At 37.3% G+C, this 6144-nt stretch overlaps 1 pseudogene; it reads right to left on the bottom strand.

Annotated features, from left to right (window-relative positions):
* Window positions 1-2971: 2971 nt before the first annotated feature.
* Window positions 2972-4517, bottom strand: LOC100656593 (abl interactor 2-like; annotated as a pseudogene).
* Between the last annotated feature and the right edge of the window lie 1627 nt (window positions 4518-6144).

Below are 6144 nucleotides of genomic sequence, written 5' to 3'. Positions count from 1 at the left end.
ATAGTGAACAAACATAGAAAGCACACGTTATTTGCATAAAAATATAGCATTCTTATAATGATTTTTGTCTGGTTTTGGTATCAGGTAATACTGGCTTTATAAAGGAATTTTGTAAATGTTTTTCCTCCACTATTTTCTAAGAGAATTTGTAATTAATTGGTATTATTTTTGTTAAATGTGTGATAAATACCAGTGAAGCCAATTGGACTGGGGTTTTTCTTTGCGGTAACATTTTAAATTTAGAAAGTTAATTCCTTAATTGATATAGGGTATTCAAGTTTTATATTTCTTTTTGGGTCAACTTTAGTATTTTCTGTATTGTGTGACTTTGTTCATTTCATTTATGTTGTTAAATGTATTGTCATAAGTTATTTATAAAATTCTATTGTTATCCTTTTCATATATGTAAGATATGTATATTCTCTTACTTTGATATTTCTCTTTTTTCTTGGTTAATGTGGATAGATGCTTATTAATTTTATATATCTTTGTGAGGACTAGGTTTTGGTTTTATTGAATTTTTATATAATTTTTTTATGTTTCAATGTTTGCTCCTTATATAATTATTTTCTTCTTTCCACATAATTTTGATTCATTTAGTGCTTTGTCTAATTTTTAAAGATGGAAAGTCAGATATTAATTTGTGTATCTTTTTTTCTAATAGGCATTTATATAGATATTATTGTTGATTTTGTTGCATGCCATAAATTTTGATATCTTGCATTTGAATTACCGTCTAGTTAAAAATATTATAATTTCCCTTGATTGACTTCTTTGACCCACTGATCATTATGAAGTATGTTGTCTAGTTATATTATTGCTATATGATTTCTAATTTAATCTTATTGATGTCAGAGAACACAGTCTGTACAGTTTCAATATTTTAATAGATATTGAAACTCCTTTTATGTTCTGTCATATGATCAACCCTGGGAAAAGCACCTTAAGTACTTGCTGTTGGAGTGTGGTGTTTTCCTTCCTTTCTTCCATCCTCACTCTCTTCGCCCATTCTCTTTCTTTATCCTTTCTATATATCTCTCCATCAGTAAATTAAATCAAGGAGGTGGATACTGCTGTACAGATCATCTATATTTTTGTTTATTTTTTTGTCTAGTTCCTCTAACAAGGTAAGGAGAAAAAAAAGGAGAGAGGTGTTTAAATTTTCAACTATGATTGTGATTGTCTATTTCTCCATTAATTTCTATAATTTTTTTACTTACGTATTTTGAAGATTGGTTATTTGGTATATACATATTTATCGTCCTGTTTTTGTCAATTAATTGACCTTTTACCATTATGAATTATCCCTCTTTTCTTTCTTTTCTGGGTATACTTAAAAAATGACAGCTTTATTGATATGTAATTCACATTCCATAAAGTTTACCCTTTTATAGTATACAATTCAGTGATTTTTAGTATATTCACATGCTTTTGCATCCATCACTGGCCTCTAATTTCAAAACATTTCATCACCCTAAATAGAAACACCATACCTATTAACAGCTATTGATCATTATTCCTCTTCTAAATCCTTAGAAACTATAATCTACTTTTTCTCTATGGTTTTGCCTATTCTGGGCTTTTCCTATAAATGGAACCATACACTATATGGCCTTTTGTGTTTGGCTTTTTTCTTTAGGAATACTTTTTCTTTTTGCCTTGAGATATATTTTATCTAATATAGCATAGCTCACCCACTCCACCTTTCCTATGGCTACTGTTTGCATGTTGTATCTTCTTACATTTTACTTGCAGTCTATGTCTTTGTATTTAAAATATATCTGTTATTGAGATACATTTTTTCTTTATTAATCCATTCTGAAAATTTATGCCTTTGAATGAGTGCGTTTAGTCCATTATCATTTAATATCCTTATCAATACGTTTGATTTGTAGGTCTACCATTTGTTACTAGTTTTCTATTTGTCATTTTTTATTTTGGTCCTCACGTCCTTGTTCATTTCCATTTAAAAAAATATTTAAATCTATAATTTGACAATTTTGTTGTCAAGGATTTCATTTTACTTGGATCCACAATCAACAGCCATGGAAGCAGCAGTCAAGAAATCAAAAGATGCATTGCATTGGGCAAATCTGCTGCAAAGGACCTCTTCCAAGTGTTGACGAGCAAAGATGTCACCCTGAAGACTAAGGTGCGCCTGACCCAAGCCATGGTATTTTCAATCACATCATATGTATATGAAAGACAGACAATGAATAAGGAAGACTGAAGAAGAGTTGATGCCTTTGAATTGTGGTGTTGGCGAAGAATATTGAAGATACCATGCACTGCCAAAAGAACGAACATATCTGTCTTGGAAGAAGTGTAGCCAGAATGCTCCTTAGAGGCGAGGATGGTGAGACTGTGTCTTACATACTTTGGACATGTTGTCAGGAGGGATCAGTCCCTGGAGAAGGACATCATGCTTGGCAGAGTACAGGGTCAGCAGAAAAGAGGAAGACCCTCAACAAGGTGGATCGACGCAGTGGCTGCAACAATGAGCTCCAGCATAACAATGATTGTAAGGATGGTGCAGGACCGGGCAGTGTTTTGTTCTGTTGTGCATAGGGTTGCTATGAGTTGGAACCAACTTGACAGCACCTAACAACAACATATATATTTCAGTTTCATTTTAATTTTTGTATTGGGGTTTTTAGTTCTGTTTCTTTAATTTTTAATAGTCATCTTAGGGATTACAATATATATCTTTAATGCTTCACATTCCACATATAGCTAACATTGTATCACTTTCCGTAAATATATTTAAAAAAATTTTTTTTAACCTTGTAAATCCATATTTCCTCCCCCAGGTTTTATGATAGTCTTGTGAGGGAGGCAGAATAATGGACCCTTAAAGATGTCCAGGGGAGACCTGGTGGTGCAGTGTTCTTTTTTAAATTCAGAAACAGTCACTTTATTTCAATCCGGACTGCTTAGCATAGTACAAATGATGGAGAAAGATCCATTTGTTCAGATTCCTCTTGCTTCTTAGCTTTTGTTTTAGTGCTGGGGGATAAAGCAAACAATAAATAAATAAAATAGCTTTTATCATTTACATCTTTCATTCATTTCACTGGAGGGAAATCCCTGGGGCCTTCTGACAATCTGGGAAGATCTGACTATTTCTGTGCAGGAAGCATAGCCCTGCTGATATTTACTCAGAGTAATGCATGACAGACTCAACCTTATTCCTGGAAAAAAGCCCAGTCACTCCATTCACAACTCCCTCAAACTAACCATGTCATTCTTGATGACATAAATAATGGCTTCTCCATGAAAGGACTGTTCATCATCATAAATGGCCATAACATTTCTTAAGTAAGATCTTGGAGCCTATGGAGGGTCTTCTTCAGCAAAGGATCACTATACTCAACCACGGCTGCTTCCTCTTTTTCATAATCTTCTAGAGGAGGAGGTGGAAGGGGGGTTCATCAAAGACTGGTTCTTCCACAGGTGGTAGTGGAGGTGGTATATCTGAAGCTGGATTCTATAAAAAGGTTCTCCGTTCGTCTGATTCTTAAGGCTTCTTTGTAAAGTTATGGAAAGAGGGCATCTATAGGACAATAAGCCCCTGATTGTTGGGGGAATATGGTGAGAGGAGGGTCTATCCATGCTGTAGAACTGAACAGGATGACCTGGAAAGACACTGGGAGGAGATGCGGCAGAAACAGCAATAGAAGCCCCACACTCCCATTTCCACTGTTCTCCCAACTGCTCCTCCAACTACTTGGGTGGCTTCCTATACTACTCCTACTGCTGCTGTAGGTTCTATTTCTTTGATTCACAGAATCACAGAAGCTGTCCTCACAGGGCTCTTCTGCAAGGGAGCCATATTATGGGTTGGGCAAGGTATGCAATTATTTGGTACCACTGGAGGATGTACTGGCTCTGGTGTATGATAGGGGAGAGTGTTGCCCAAGTGTCCCATTCCCTAGCATAAGGGGGCTGGGTGTTGTATGAGTTTGTTCTGAGTTGGAGGTATTGTATGCAGCAGCCCACCCATTTTCATAATACTAGGAACTTACCTTTACTCCACGTCCAACATGTTCAACAAAAAAATGGTGACTATACACATGGAAATCACCAGATGGAATACACAGGAATCAAATCGACTGCATCTGTGGAAAGGCAAGATGAAGAAGCCCAACATCATCAGTCAGAACAAGGTCAAGGGGTAACTGTGGAACAGATCATAGATCGCTCATATGCAGGTTCAAGTTGAAGTCAGGAACCATCTAGATGATCTAGAGATCATATCAAGAATAGGTTTGATGCAGTGAGCACTCCTGACCGAAGACCAGATGAGTTGTGGAATGACCTCAAGGACATCATACATGAAGAAAGCAAAAGGTTATTAAAAAGACAGGAAAGAAAGAAAAGACCAAAATGGATGTCAGAAGAGACTCTGGAACTTGCTTTTGAACTTAGAGTAACAAAAGCAAATGAAAGAAATGATAAAGTAAAAGAACTGAACAGAAGATTTCAAAGGGTGGCATGGGAAGACAAAATAAAGGATTATAATGAAATGTGCAAAGACAGGGAGTTAGAAAACCAAAATGGAGGAACATGCTCAGCATTCTTCAAGCTGAAATAATTGAAGAAAAAATTCAAGCCTCAAGTTTCAATATTGAAGGATTCTATGGGCAAAATATTGGAGGAAGACTCATTAACGACCTTCAATATACAGATGACATAACCTTGCTTGCTGAAAGCAAAGAGGACATGAAGCACTCACTGATGAAGAACAAAGTCTACAGCCTTTAATACAGATTATACTTCAACATAAAGAAAACAAAAATCCTCACAACTGAACTAATAAGCAATATTATGGTAAATAGAGAAAATTGAAGTTGTCAAGGGTTTCACTTTACTTGGATCTATATTCAATGCCCATGGGAGCAGCAGTAAAGAAATCAAATGACATTTTGCATTGGGCAAATCTGCTGCAAAAGACCTCTTTTAAGTGTTAAAATGCAAAGATGTCAACTTTGAGGGCTGAGGTGCACCTGATCCAAGCCATGGTATTTTCAATCGACTCATATGCATGTGGAAGCTGAACAATGAATAAGGGATACCAAAGAAGAATTGATGGATTTGAATTATGGTTTTGCCAAAGAATACTGAATGTACCACAGACTGCCAAAAGAACAAACAAATCTGTCTTGGAAGAAGTACAGCCAGAATGCCCCTTCTAAGGGAAGATGGCAAGTTACTTCATCTCACGTGCTTTGGACATGTTAACAGGAGGCACCAATCCCTGGAAAAAGACATCATGGTTTATAAAGTAGAGGATCAAGAGGAAGGCACTCAATGAGATGGACTGTCACTGTGGCTGCAACAATGGGCTCAAACACAGCAACAATTTTGAGGATGATGCTGGACTGAATGGTATTTCATTCTATTGTACCTAGGGTCCCTGTGAGTCAGAAGTGACTCAATGGCACCTAAAACAACTATGTGTGTGTGTGTGTATATATACACACACGTACATATGCATATATATGTGTATATACATTAAAATTTCATCTTAATTTTTCTGTTGGCTTTTTAGCTCTGTTTCTTTGCATTAATTTTTAATAGTTGTCCTAGAGATTACAATACATATCTTTAATATTTCACATTCCATTTACAGTAAATATTGTATCACTTTCTTAAGCAGAACAGTGATGGTCTGGCCACGTTAGGGTGGACGCGTGAGGTGTTGGATGAAAACAGGCACCTTAAAGGACAGCCTCATCCGAGCCCTCCTGCTGCAGGCTGTCCTCTGAACCAGGGGTCCTTCAGGTAGGGGGTCCTGGGTTACTTTGGATACTCCCGCATACTCGGCACAGAGTGCTAGGTTCTGGGCCTGCTGACTGTTCTTTTCTGAATGAGACCTCTCTGCAAACATGCTCCACCAGAAGCTGGGCCAGGCCAAGAAGCCCTCCAGCGTAAGTTTGCGACCCCATTCCTGGTGCCCCAATTGTCCAGATTGTGTCGGAGTGTGACTGCCTCTGTCCCCGTGGGAGCTTCTTCTTTCACAACCACATGCGGTGTGTCCGCGAGTCTGAACCCCGTGTTGCCTTGTGCTGCTCTCCACGTTGCTCCCAGGCCCTTGAGCTCTTTCTTTTTTTCTCAATATTTTGGAACTGAGGTTGGTTGAAT

Source organism: Loxodonta africana, chromosome 17, assembly GCF_030014295.1.
Source record: "Loxodonta africana isolate mLoxAfr1 chromosome 17, mLoxAfr1.hap2, whole genome shotgun sequence".
NCBI lineage: Eukaryota > Metazoa > Chordata > Mammalia > Proboscidea > Elephantidae > Loxodonta > Loxodonta africana.
The sequence above is the reverse complement of the archived record's forward strand: the minus strand, read 5'-3'. Positions and strand labels throughout refer to the sequence as shown.